A 14,609-nucleotide genomic window follows, 5' to 3' on the forward strand; every position below is an offset into this window, starting at 1 on the left:
AGGAGGAGGTCATGTGATGTTTTTGTCTCTTGCATTTTGCTTTTGTTGTGTTTTTTTTTACTGTAGCAAAAAGGCATGTTTGAGTTCAGTTCTTCAAGAGCACCATGCGTTTGCCTGTTACTATAAAACAATTGTGTTATCTGTAGCATAAAGTCTTACAATGAAGCAGAGCAATACTGTACATCAATATGTTGGTTGGTACTGTGGAAAACTGTAAAATGTGACTTGCACTTGCAAGTAGTTCTAACTAGATGAGATACAACATATTTTCACACAAGTACAAAGGGAGAGTGTGCTGTAAGGAGTGCATTGCAAATTCCATTTCCTCATAGAGGAAGTCACCTTTTAGTGGGGCCACTGCTGTTCCAAACACATCAAGAGGAAACAAACATGGAAAGTTGGCATATCATTTAGTCCAGTCGGCTCTATTGATGTCTTTCACAATGATATGTTTGTCCAAATGAACTGCATTAGGAAGTCTGAGGTCTCAAGAAAGTGGACCAGTATTACAATTAGACTGGATTGATGTTTACTTTAAATTAATTGTATTTGTTGTTTCCTCCTGGTTTATAACCCACTGTTAGTGGTCTCCTCACTTGGATGATGCAGTCTTTGCTTTTGCATATGTAAAGTAACTCGGACAGCTCTTCCTGTTCATTGGATACTGATAGTGTAGCAGTAGTTCTCTAGTAAAAACAATAAATGAAAGGCTGTCTCCCTTGCTCATGATGACGGCAGCGACGAGTACCAGACACATGCACAGAAGTCACAGAGAGGTACTTTGGGGTAAGGTATTAGCATATACGTCAGCACTCTTCTCGCAGAGTATTAAACTGCGATTATCCCATCGGTTATTTTGGAACTTCTTGTCATGCTTCCTCTGACACCAGCGTGATTGGAGGCACCCACCAGTTCGGCAAGCTGCTAATAGTTCACACTATCCTCAAGGCTGTGAAAAATTGTGCAGCTCAGCATGTTTCCCGCTGTTCTATAAAGTGAGTGGCATTTGGTGCCTGGATAATCCGAGCTTCTGCTTTTTTAAGTGGACACGCAGAAGGAGGCCGGGTAGACAGATAAGCCCAGCTGTTAAGTCTGTCCAGGAGTTAAACATTACTGAAAACTGGTGTCCAATTGGAATGCCCATTCATCAAATACTATACTCCTGCTGTGTTCGCTTGCACTTGCTTCTTAGAGAACAAATGTGGATGTAGGTTAAATATAATTTATTTTCTGACCTGTAGTATTTCTGTTTTATTTATGCAGGATAGATGCTGATTGGTAATACCCCAGGCTAAAATAGCCAGGCTCTTGTATCGTCTCTTGGCACACACAGTACCAGAACTTGAATGTGGTAGCATATTCTGTCAGTGAGACAAACCACTGGCTCGCACAGCACTGCCTCTTTTGTAACTGTATTTAGTTGCTAAGCAGAATGGCACAGACCCAATCTAAGTGGCTTTCATCTGGCCAATTCAAACAGACGTTTGACCCCAGACATTTGCCTAATGTGTTTTTGTTATGTGGACTCCTGGCTTCACAAATGTCACAGTGGCTGGACTAGTGGGGGTTTGGTGAGTGACTCAGGGGGTTAGGAGTTGGGGGTGGGAGGGGGTAACGCAACAGAGAGTCAGCCTGAGGGGGTGGGTTAAGTCTATAACTTCTGCCTTTTGTACTCTAACCCACTGGGAGTTGGTGCTGTGGTGAACATAAGTTCCCAGTGATGACCAGCCCCTCCTTCCTCTTGGGCCAGACCCACTGCAAGCCTACTGATGAGCACCCGGCCCCCAGCGCTCTGCTGACCTGGGTCCAACTGGGCAGGCAGCTGTGGAGAAGACGGGGAGTGCCACATTTCTGCTCGCCCGGGTTGTGCAAGTCAGAAGCAGTCCCAGACAGTTGGGGTAGACCTGACAAATGCTGCCATTAGAAGGGCGCTGAAAATTTATTACCAAACATATTGGTATTTTAGGGTGCAGCTGACTTAGATTTAGTGGTGTTGCTGATGAGGCTCTGTCTTTAAACAAGAATAACACATTACTACCAGAAAGTCACACTATCCACTTACTGCCCTAATACCACCTACTTTATTTACAACCACTGATATCTGCCCAGCTTGCAAAGTTACAATATCAAATTCAACAGTTGTATTTGCAATCAAAGTAAGATTCAAGCTTGCTGCTGTGAAATTAGGGTGTGGAGGCAGAAAATGACTTGTTTCAATGTACATGTATTAATTGCAATTAATTCAATGTTTTCTCTGTTTGCAAATTGTATGGCAGCTTTGAGAGGTAAGAACTGTATACATATCTTCTCTCCAGTGCACTTGTGTGTCACTGAAGACTTTTTTTAGTGTAATTTCAAACTGCACCAGTGAAGCAAAGCTTCATCCAACAATTTATTTAAATGCACTAACAATTTGGTGGATTTAGTGGAAAATGTACTTGAGAGTGTTTATCTACTGTGTGTGTGAAGCAGAATAGATGAGTCATACAGTATGTAAGCATTGTTGTTTTGTTGGTGGTGGAGCAGAGTCAGTGGTGGTAGAAGCAGAGGGCCATTCAACTAGAAAACACACTACTGAGTCCTGACAAAAGCAGCTTAATAGAACAAAAAACATCACTCCTTTATATTTGAGTATTTGATCACAGATATTTAGTCAGTAAGATCATTGCTTGTGGATAGTTTTTATATCCCAAAGGCAATCATCTCTGGTATAAATCTAGTAAAATACCACAGTGATGCTGTTCATAATAAGTATGGCTCAAATCTGGCCTGTTTAGTGAATTAAATAAACATTTAATAATTGCCTTAAAAATCCATGGAAGCTCATTTTTGCCGCACTTTTTTGTTTGCTGAGAATCACACGCACATCTACACGCTACATTAACTGTTGTCACCAAGTATTAATACTAGGTGTTAAAACAGCATTTAAAGTTGAGAATATTCTGCATGCACGTACTTTTTTGCCTCAAAGATTTTGATGGATAATTGAAGGGAAATGTGTTGGTTCCAGAGCAACCTCAATGCCAGTGACAGCTGTCCTCCACATCAGTATAGGAAGGGTTTGTGTTGAAATCTGAATGAGGAGAAACCTTTCATATATAAAATGCTGTCTGCCCGCATGGAAATGCATATTGTGGCTTTCTTAAATCAAGTATTGATAATTAAAATCAGATTCTATGGATAACATAAATCTCAAAATAGTATTTATGTAACTTATTAAGCTGAATTTAGTCTTATTATTCTCTTTATCTTTTAACAGGCTATATATTTTAAGCGTAATGCCTGCGGTGATACTTCCAAGCCATAGTGATGTCTCATTCCGAGTAATAGGTCTCCAAAGTGTGCTTGTTTGGCTTTTTTGGGGCCATTGGAGAGCAATAAAATGTCTGTCTGAGGATTTTCGGGGTCCTCCTAGACTTTCCCCAGGTGTGCCTCACTGGTCATAAAGTACAACTTGTCTCTCATTGTATATGCAAGGATGCATATCTATCTGCTGGGTGTTATTTAACCAAATACTAGTTATTATCCACTGGGATTTGTAACGCAACTAATATAAAATTATTTCTGTAAATTCTTGAAGCTCCTTCTGAAAGACTGCCTGTGCTTGCTCTATTTTGTTTAGCATACAAATGGGTATTTTTCTTAATTCAAAACATATTCTGCTTGTTTTCTTTGGAATCAAGATGGCTACAACGATAAGGTCACTCGGTTGATTTAAGTTTGTGACGTCCACTGAGGTTAACCATTTCCTTTGTTCCTCGTTTTCTGTGGAGGAAAGCTCCGATGTATTTTCATGTTGAGGTATGCTGTGTTTACTTTTATCACTGCTCCTCGGTGAGGCAGGCCAACCTGATGTTTGTTTATGAGGAATTTCGGGCTTCACTCGTAACTTTCATTCACCACTTGAAAGCACTTGACTTGCTACTAATTTACCTTGAGGGACTTCAAAATTATCTGTCTGCACTGTCAAAATCTTTTTTGTGGTGACAACCTGTCATCAGAGTTTTTCTTTAGAGTTTAATGAAAGCCTGCTAGATAGATGGGTTAATGTTATATTGTATATACTTGAATACTGTATGCAGAAAGACATCTTAAACTCAAGGTAACATGTTTTTTGGGCCTCAAAATGATGTTGCTTTTTGTTTTTGGGTTGATTGCTGTAGCTGTTATTGTTTCTATGCAAGTTGCTTTTAAGTTAGCATTACAGAGTCCACGTGAAAACACAAGCAGTGGTAACAGAGGAGGAATGGAATAGTAATGAAAATTATCTTGAATTTCCCTTGGTCATCAGTGTTGCTTTGCTTTACCAAGGATATGTCACTCTGGGCAGCTTGGTTATTTTCAGCAGGAAACTATGCACGTTGAATAACTCAGGAATATCCAGTACCTAGCAGTTACAGAGCTTTTTGACAAATTGCCATCCAGCAAACTTAATGTCCCACTTGTGTCAGGAGCAAGGCTGGAGGGTGGAAGGTTTGTGTAGTTAAGTTTTTTTTTTTGTATTTTCTCCTTAGTCAATAGGTGAACACTTCACCTGGTAATGCCTGTATAAATATATAAAAACTGTTATTTTATCCAACGTTATCCCAAGTTCAGATTTCCCTTCTTGGGGGAAGGTTTGGCATGAAACGCTCTGCTGAGACCTGTGTCAAAAAAGGAACTTGATCCTCCCAATGTGTGACATTGTAAAAACACTGTAGTAGTTCTACCCAAACAACTTTGCAGCATATGCATATGAAAATATTGCAACTGTGTCACCAGGGTGTTAGCATTTCGTTTCATCTGTTCCATTTGATCTCTTGTCACACCGTTTCTGCTTCTTTCACACTGTTTATGTATTCTTTGTCAAGATAAGTAAACTCACTTTACTGAGATGTTCTCCTTTGTGGAACAACAAGAGGAAAAACTCGCCACCGTTTCGGATCGAAAACTTTCCAAGTACTAGAATTCCAGTTAGATGGACATTAAGCCTCCATTCCTTATCTCGAAAACGAAATCAGCCATTTGGAAGTGAGTCTATTTTCATGTGTGTGAGAAGCTGAGTGGATAACCTGTTGGCAGCGGAGGACAGTGCAGATCTCTCTTCACTCTAAATTGCAGGCAGGCATCCCTGCAACCCCACATGAAGACCATTGAGTCCCATCAAGATAATCCTTAATAAAGAACGGCTTCACATTTAATCTTAGCTCACTTCTCAAATTTCTTACTTGATATAGTTTTTGGCAAGTGGTGTTTTAGCGCTGATGTCAGTTAACAGTATCAGTGCATCTTTTGTTAAGCTTCCATTTGGCAGATGTAGGTTCTAAAGTTTTTAAAGTTGCAGAAAAGATTATTATGTTGCTCTAATTTATGCATCTAATGATGCGTTTCTTACGTAGATTATGTCTTAGCGCTTCTTAAACTGTACTATTTTATAAATGTGATTATTTTAAATCAGAAGGTAAACAACCAATGCCTAATGAAGTGCAATTGCATCATTCTCAAACTCAACATCTTGACAATTTAAATTCAAGGATTAACCTACCTTTTACATGCGATTGTTTGCATTTAACAGCCTTTCAATTAATACTGTGGAACATTAAAATACATCAGCAGTAACACTACAAGGTTGATTGGAGCCTTGATTCAAAACACACCATACAGCACTGCATGCAGGAGCGTATGAGGAAAATCTGAGTTTAGTCGTTGAGACATAAACAACTCTGGATAATTATACTGTGCAATTTGAAAATAACTCACTTGCAAAATTACATCTCTGGCTAATTTTATACAGATGCTTATTGAAATAGAGAGCGAAAGAGTAAATGCAAAAACTCAGTAGGCATGTGTACCCCTCCGCTATTAGAAATAGTTACTTGAGAGTCCCTGAGCATCTATTAGCCAACTGAGTTATCAAGAACCTGTTCAATGTGCAATATATTTAATGCTCCAATATTGAAACGTGAGCCTGTGGATTTACCTGTGGGCAGTTCGTTTGGAAATGGAGGTAGCACTTGCATTTCCAGCACGTCCACATTATTACTGCAGTGTATTTAAATCAGGAGCTGTGTAGCTCGGATCTATTTCTGTCACATGACTACTGCTACAGAGGTTGGTTTGTGTTGACCTGCTTTCAGTATGTGTTGTGAACTCTACAGCTCATGAAGCAGAAATTGACTCATTTATCAGTTCTTTTTTGATCGAAACTTGTCATATCAATAAATAATTAAAAAAAGATTTGAATGAGCTCTTTTAGTGCCACACATCATCATTTTTTATTTCTTATCATCACCCACTGACTAGTAGGTAACAGAGATGTACAAGCAGTGCAAACATAGGCCAACCGCTAACACAGTATACTATTCTTCTAGCCATGGGTGTTCTTCTTCTCTCACCACCTCTTTACTATAGTAAATGTATGACTTCCTCTTTCTCGGTAATCATTTTTCAGTACCACATTTGGTATTTCAACCGCAGTTTAAATATGTGGAAATTAAACAAATTTGAAATGGTCCATTGACCTCTCAGCCATTCATCACAAAGAACTGATATTCTTGGGGGGGAAAATGGCATGTCATATTGAAGCAAAAGCTGTACAAGCCTCATCACCGGCTTGAATAAATCACCAGTTTGCGCTCATCAGTAGCAGTGTGGCCTTGTGTAGTAGCTTCGCACAGTTGAAATAATAACCTGGAGCAGACAGAAGGCAGTCATTACCTTGCACACAGATGCGGCGTGTATGTGTTGACGGAGGACTTCCACTTGACTGCTGTGGAGACAGACAGAGCCGAGCCGCTCGGCCGCTGTTACACCTCCGGCTCCACATCACCTAAGCTAATGACCTAAACCCTTGTTTACACTCCGATGTCCCTCTATGACAAAGCGAAATCCAGCGGTGACCCAGGACTGAAGAAGAGAGAGCAAAAAAGTGTGGTTTGTGGTGGGGGGGGAAAGAGCATAACAAAAACAAGAGCGAAAGGGGGGAGAAGAAAAGCGTGGGCCCTTGGGGTGTGTGAGCGGAGCCTGGTGTTCCAATGGACAGGCAAGCCGGTGGATCTGCCATTTCATTGTCTTAGTCTCCACTGATACAATCAAGAGAGGGCTCTATTGCTTAAAGCTGTGAGTGACTGACATATGGGGAGCTGGTGTGAGGCACAACTCCCCTGTGCCTCCTCCAGACCCAAAGTCTTCCTGTGCAAGAGCACCGAGCAACTTTTCTGCTTTTTCAAACGGCAGCAGCCTCCCTCTCCCTCCCTCATTCACTGCCTTTTCTCCCTCCCTCTCCCTTGCTCTCTCACTCTCTCTCTCTTTTTTTCCCTCTTCCTCAGACACTCACTAGTCACTGCCTGAAGCAGTAATCGGACAACTCTCTTTCTCACTAGGACTGGGTCTCCTGAGATACGGCGCGGGGCTCCATGGGTTCCAACACCTAAAATGAAAAAGAAAAAAGTAGTCTTGTAGTTTACATTTATTGTGCTACACATTCTACCAACACCTGAAGAACTGTTTTAGATAGTTTGCTGTCCGTTCTGCTGGACTGAACGATCTTTCTGCAGAAGATTTTTTTTTTAATGAAGATATAAGAAGGGATAAACGCACAGGGATTCAACCATAATTGTAGTGAGTATGACTTTAATTTCTGTGTGTGATGTTAATTTACTAACTGTCTTGTCTTACCTTGTCTAATTTTTGAGTATTTCAATGTGTGTGTGTGAAATAATCTAATTTTTTTCATCAGTTTGCATCAAATATAATTTAACATATAATTCTCAATTAAAGCAATTATACCAAAATAGTGGTAGGAGTAACAGTTTAATTTCTGCACTAATCATTTCATTAATTGTTATGGTTTAAAACAGCAAATACTACATTGTTATTATTGTAAGAATTGTAATACTATAGAGCTATTCTGAAATGTATAATAATGTAATAATATCAACCAAAGAGGAAGGCTTAAATCTTTACACCTCATTGATGATTATAGATAAATAGCTGAGAAAACACTTGCTTTGGATGAATGTTTAGTTTTAATTTAACTGAAAGTGTACGCAACTCACATTCTAATAAAGAAGTCAATTAAAAGATGTAAGGATGATGTTATTTAAATAACAATGTATAGTATATTACAATATACTTGCTACAAATCTGACTAAATCTTCTGTTTTTTTTATAATACATAGAGTATGTCCAAACGTTTTAGAAATATAACACTCCAATTTGTCTGTAATTATAAATGAGATTTGTACAAAGATGTCCCCTAAAATTTCCGTCTTAAAAATTATACACCTAAATATTTTCTCCACTCCTAATTAAAAATAGCTTTTTTAAACTGCAAAAAGAGTAGGCTTTACTAGAATGAGAGAGTAATATACTAACTGCAAATGCATCCACATTTCCCCTTTTGAAACATGGGATCCTCTTCTTCTTGGCCCAGTTTACATTTTTGATCATGCAAGGAAAACATGCTGGTCCCTGCAGGAGTCCCTTTTTGACTGGCAGAACAAACACAACCAGCACAGTTAAAGCAGTTGACATCTAATGCCATCTGCTGAGGCCAGGAATGCTGCGAGGAGACCTGAGAGCCTCTCAGCGTCTGAACGAAGACAACAGGCCTCGACTCCCGGCCGCGCTGCGACTCGGCTCGCCAGTATTTCGCGTGTAGAAAAATGACTCACTGTAATCACTAGCCTCTCTAATTGAAGGATGTTCTGGTTTAATGTTCAGTGTATGATCACAGGCTTACATCACAAGTCAGGGAATTATTGTGTGTGTGTGTGTGTGTGAAGGACATTTCATCTCTCTGAAATTGTGCTCTTTCCTTTTTCATCCTCTAATTCCTGTCATTTTCAAATGCATGCCCTTTTCGGTGTGTTTAGAAAGGTGTGTGTTTGCAGATGAAAGGGAGGAAATGGAGAGGTTAGGACAGGCTAGTGGGCCAGACTGCTTGCAGAGTGGCCTCCGCTCCGTGTAGACAAACATGACAGCATGTGCGACCGCCTGCTGCAACCATTCACTCGCACAATAACCTTATTTATCCAATTAACAGATAATGAGCGGGCTGATTTGGTGCTGTTTACACTGTGTATTTGCTTTGCGCAGAGAGAGACCAGGTTACCACTGCCTGACTGCGGAGCTCCGTGCAATGTGTTGCAGCAGTGTGTACATGCAGGAGTGGTCGGTGGTGACGGTGGCATTGTTTGCCCAAGGCCTGATGCCTTCCGTGTGGATGTGTCTAGCTGGCCCTAGCCCGTGTCCTCTTCTCTCAGAGAGGAGATTGAAAATGGTGAAAGACACAGAGGGCTAATTGATCCAGCTATTTGTGAGGAAGAATGAGAGGGGGGGAGAGAGAGCGCGAGAGAAAGAAGAAGGAAATGGGGGACCTCCTATTAAGTAGCCTATAGTGGGTGATTAGTGGGTAGGGGTTGTTTACTAAATACTGTGGGGTGTTATTTTGTTAACACGCCACTGTTTGGATCTGGAATATGTGGCTGAAAGAACAGGAAATGAGCTTTTAGAGATTTCTGTTGATTGCCATTAGAGGTCCTCAATCACTAATAGCCACTTGTGTGTTTGTTTGTAAATGGCAATATGTTTATGTTGCACAAGATAATAAGGAAGCCACTGAGTTGGCGAAAGTCTAAACAGAAATTTATATTCAAAGGGATTACATTGTGCTGCAAGTGTGTGGTGTAGCACGCCATGCCTCGGTACAGATCATATAAAAATGTTTAAACATTTAAAACTACAAGTTTATTGCCTTCTGCAATGTTGATATGAACCAAGCATTTTTAGAATTTCCCTCTGCTTCCTGTCCTGCGCAGATAATAATTTCATCACTGCCTCAGATTTGAGAGAATTAGAATAACGAGACGCGAGCATTAAAGTGATATAATCGTTAAGATTTCTCACTGGGATTTTCTTTCATCTTTGTGTGTAAAGCCTCTCTCATTCTGCGGCGGTCACGGTGGTAGGCAGGTTGTGATAAAATGTGCACCTTAAATCTTGTTTGATGGCCCCTCAAAGGCGAACTGGCCTTCTGGAAATAATTTTGAAGGTTGAAGAGCACAGTATTAACAGATTTAATGTAGCTATTGAGTGAATTGCTGGAGCACCATGTCAGATTGCACCAAATGAGAGAGACAAATTTCACATCAACAAACAGCACATCTGTTAATAATTGTGCTTATAATTACAGAGAAGTAGAAAATTTAAATTTGTGTGTGAAGCACCATGTTCTTTAATAATTTATCGCCATAAGTCTCATTTGTGTACCAAGTACAAACCAGTACAGTGCATCTGCAAATAAATGGTCATCACATAGACAAAAATAAAAGGTAATATTTCATGTTATTTTAACTAAAAAAGGATGGGTTTAAACTTGTGTTTTATTAAGTTTTGTAGTGCTGTAATATATATTTTTTAATAACAGAATTTCTCAATGTTCAAAACCATATGTAATTTCAAATGTCCATCCATTTTATTAAAAATGTGCAATGGTTGTCTTATCAAAACTATTTTTGAGCAGGAAAAGACACCAAGCTATTTAATGTTGCATTTGTTGGCAGCCGTCATTTTTTTCGGCCACGTATAGAGACACAAGTGAAGTGTAGCATTTTGTAAACTGTGCCTAATTCCACTCACATCTGTGTCCAATTGTTGTCCGCATCTACATTCTTTGAGAGTGGATTTATTTTTCCTGGGCCACCATGTGGATTCAGCTGACCAGCTTAAGTGGGGATTAGTTGTTTTAAAGTTAGATTTTGATTAAAGCATTGTTTTTCAAAAGTTGTAACTCACAACACATGGCTTACATAGACTGTAAAATTCAAAGGACTATGCCCTAAAAATGAATTCACTGATAAATCTTTGGTTTTTAAACTCTGTTTAAAAACTGTTGTTTTAATATGTGGAAATACTTTTAAGCGAACGTGTTTGCAGGTGATACACCGTCCATGTGAAATTAGTAACTCTTGGCTGAATAGTAACGAAATATGTAGCAAAGGTAAAGAAACGATTTGTGCTGGGTCAGACAGCCTGCATGCTGAGTTGATCTATGCTAAAAGCTTGGCTGTGGCTATGTTTACCTTTGGAAACGCATGTCTTGAAATACGTAAAGCGAAACAAAAGGGCCAGCAAACAACTGTGAGTGAAGCGTGTTGTGGCACTTCTTCTTCTTTTCTTTTTTTTCTCTTGATGACACTTCCAGCGCTTCATCTAGACTGGCTTTGTTCTTGTTAGCTTCAAAGACCTGGCAGTTCAGGTTGAACTAAGAAGCACATCAAAGATGCTGAATGCAGCCCTTTTTTTTCTTTAAAACAATAAATATTTAGCGGCGCAGAAGAAAGGCTTGTTTTTGCTTTTAAATCCCCCCCCCCCCCCCCCCCCCTTTCTCCTCCCCCCATCTTACTCCCCCGCTCTCGCTTCACCTGGATGGTTTCACCTGCTGGCAATAGCCGAGACACCAGCATGGTAATGGCTTCATTGGCCTGCACTGCTGAACAGACAAACCAGCCAGAACACACACACACACACACACACACACACACACACCATACCACATCTCTCCACCACAACACACTCTCTCCAACCCTGTGATCGCTGTTAATGTGCTGTGGCAAAATGTGTTTCTCTTTCGCCTCTATGGCTTTTACCTCTGTGGACTTTCTTTTCCATTGATATTTTTGTATTTTTTACATCCTCAACATATTTTAGTATTGAGCCAGGAGGAGGCACTGCTGTTGCCTGCAGTTTCTAAAGTGAGAATGAAATATAACGTGTTTTTTTTTTTTTTTTTTTCTTTTTTGCTAAGATGGCTGTAGCAGTGGGAGAGAGGGCAAATTGTTAAGCTGAAATGGTATTCATGAAGGCTTTGCCTTGGTGTGAAGAGCAAAGCCTGTTGAAAAAAAAAAAGGAAGAAAAAAAGACCATGCAGCTCAGGTTACCCTGGCTCATGTAAACAGTCAGTCATTAAAAAATCATGCCAGAATAAAAAAAAAAAGACATTATATCTTTCTTTTTCTTTTTCCTGACCAGTTGAATACCTTTGACCTTTTTTGGACCCTGTAATCCCATGGTGGGCTGGAGTCAGGTCTAATATAGTGTTATAGCCACGCCAAGTATATGGCTCTGCTTGATGTTTGGAGAGAGACGAGCAGAGCGGGAGTGGACAGCAAAATGTAACTGTCAGCTAAAGGAGAGTAATAGAGGCATTCGTAGCGTCATAGGAAACATATGTGGCTCCATATGCTCTCCGTGTTCTTGTTTCCCGTCTCGTTCATTGTCTGAGATGCACCACTGATCTGGGGCCCTCTAAAGTGCCCTGCGTGTGTAAGTGTGTGTGTGCGTGTGTGCATTTGCACCACTGATCTTGGGGCCTCTGAAGTGCCCTGTGCATAAGTGTATGTGTACACATGCAGACATACAGGCATGAGTTATGTTTCTCTGTGCGCTAAAGAAAGAGACACGAGCATGAGATTTTGTGTTGCCACAGAGAAAGAAAACATTTATATAATGTCTGTGTAAGTGTATATATTGTTCTCTCTCTCTCTCTCTCTCTCTCTCTCTCTCTCTCTCTCTCTCTGCCTTTCTGTTCATTGTGAATAGGCTGTGAAGTTAGGAAGTTAAGTATTTCTGTGCTGTGCCATGGCCCCAGGCTGGGGCAGGCCCGCGGGAAGCAGCCTTGACGGTCATTAGGACCTGTCAGTATGCCGAGAGGGGGAGCGCTGATAAATTTCAGATAGTGTCAATTGCAGATGAAAGATCTGCTGAAGATGGTAGGGGTGTCATGCTTGACTTGTCTCTGCTCAACAAGTCCCATCTTCCTTCCAGCAGCAGGCTACCTCAAGCAGGAAAGCGGGCAGGCCCTCCCACCCTCTGCTACCCCTCAGCCCCTGCTCTCCCCAACCGCTCACCCCTCTGCCTACCTTCACTCCTTTGGCCCCACAACCCCTCCCCTCACCCTAACCCACCCACCCCTTCCTGCTTACCTTGGCTAAGCCGCTTTGCATGTTGATTGGGGGAGGGCTAATCCAGTTTGCAGCTGTCGTAGACCAATGATGAATCACCTTTCCGTCATTTGGCTGTGCTCCCCTTGCTCGGGGAGGAGGGAGGACCTGGAGAAGGAAACAACAGTGGAGTTGGGCTGCGGCTCGGCTAGAGACAATGTGCGCCTCTGTTCCCCTCTTCCCATTCTGCTCCAGAATAACAATAATGTTTTCTCAGACAAGCCTTTTTGTGTCATGGATGGCTCTGGACTGTGACATCGAGCTGCAATAACAAGGAGTGACATTGTTTCTGCTGGGGCAGGTGGAGGCAGAATACAAAAAAGGGAGTGTGGTTTGTGAGGACTCAAAGTCATCTAGGTCCAGGTAAGAGCACAGTTGAGCCAATGCCAGCAGCATCAGAGATTGCCTTAGACACTCTGCTAAACAACTGTCAGCTTCTCTCAGCTTACTGTGTTGTCTGATTGGAAATGATGAAGGCTTTTTAGCCACCAGCTAATGAGAAAAAAGTTTGGGCAAAGGAGGAGAAAACAGGATTAAGTAGTGAGTGTGAAGTGTTGAAATCGGATTAGTTTATTCTGGACGATCCTTAATGTGCTTATATTTGTACCTCTGTTGTTGTATGCTTGGAGTGTGTGATATATTTAGGGGAGAAGTAAATTTTTTTCTTCTGGGAAAAGGAAAATGCAGCTTCCATTATTGGAGTATGCGTGAAGACGACTGGCTTAGCCTTTTGTATCATTGTTATTTACTTTTTGTTACTTGTAGCTTAGTCTTTTTGTTTTGTAATATAATGCTTAAAATATGTATTTTCTATTATTAATTAAATTGGGTTTGAACCACGGGACAACATTTGCAAAGCTATACAGCAAAGTATCATAATATCATAACATTATAATATCATCTTAAATCATAATTTAATCTTTTTATCTCATAATTCTGGTTTCTTCATGCCATCTGATAGCACTCAGACTACTCAGACTTACTTGAGCATTTATCTTTGTGGCCTTGTGTAAAAGGCCAATGTGTATTGTTAGCAGAGATACCCAGAAACCCTGGAATATAATTGGAAATGGCAGTATAATGTACAAAACATTTTGTCCTAATTTCATTAACTTGCTGTTGCAATGGGAACAGTGGCAGAGACAAATGGGGTCTGGAGTTTGTGGCCGTACTTTTCAAATCACTCGTGCCTTCTTTCTACTCCATTGTCTATACTCGATCAAATCCTTTGAGCGCACAAATGAGAAGATAGAATAATGTTTTCAGTGGCGTGGTCTTTTGTATAAACACAGAAACAATTAAGGAGCTTGCCAGAGCAAACACATGCCTCATGAGCTTCTCATCTGCCCATCACTGAGGCATGGGCTCTTATAATCAAGCAGAGTGCTGCACTTTTAACAGGCATATTAACCATTGCCTCAAACCAGCAAACATCTGTTAACAGTCTCCGATACCACACAAAACGATATACACTTAAGGCCATTTTTGCTTAAAGATACATCCAAGTAAATTGACAGTAAACACTTTGTGTTCACGTCGCGTAAAACAGTGACTTGCAGTGAGATTGTTGTAATGAGAGAAATCAGAAACCGTCTTGTCAAGATGTTTACTATTCATTTCGTAGCT

General features: G+C 40.6%; 1 protein-coding gene across 15 annotated transcripts in view; it reads left to right on the forward strand.

Annotated features, from left to right (window-relative positions):
• Positions 1-14,609, forward strand: part of eya1 (EYA transcriptional coactivator and phosphatase 1) — a 63,090-nt gene that overhangs the window by 14,835 nt on the left and 33,646 nt on the right. The window contains exon 3 of one of the 15 annotated variants that reach the window (XM_046066468.1): positions 7,362-7,599. The exons of the other annotated variants lie outside the window; for them this stretch is intronic. The gene's annotated coding sequence lies outside the window, so the exon portion shown is untranslated. The remainder of the gene's footprint in view (positions 1-7,361; positions 7,600-14,609) is intronic. 15 annotated transcript variants of the gene reach the window in all.

This window comes from Micropterus dolomieu, linkage group LG01, assembly GCF_021292245.1.
Source record: "Micropterus dolomieu isolate WLL.071019.BEF.003 ecotype Adirondacks linkage group LG01, ASM2129224v1, whole genome shotgun sequence".
In the NCBI taxonomy this organism is placed as follows: domain Eukaryota; kingdom Metazoa; phylum Chordata; class Actinopteri; order Centrarchiformes; family Centrarchidae; genus Micropterus; species Micropterus dolomieu.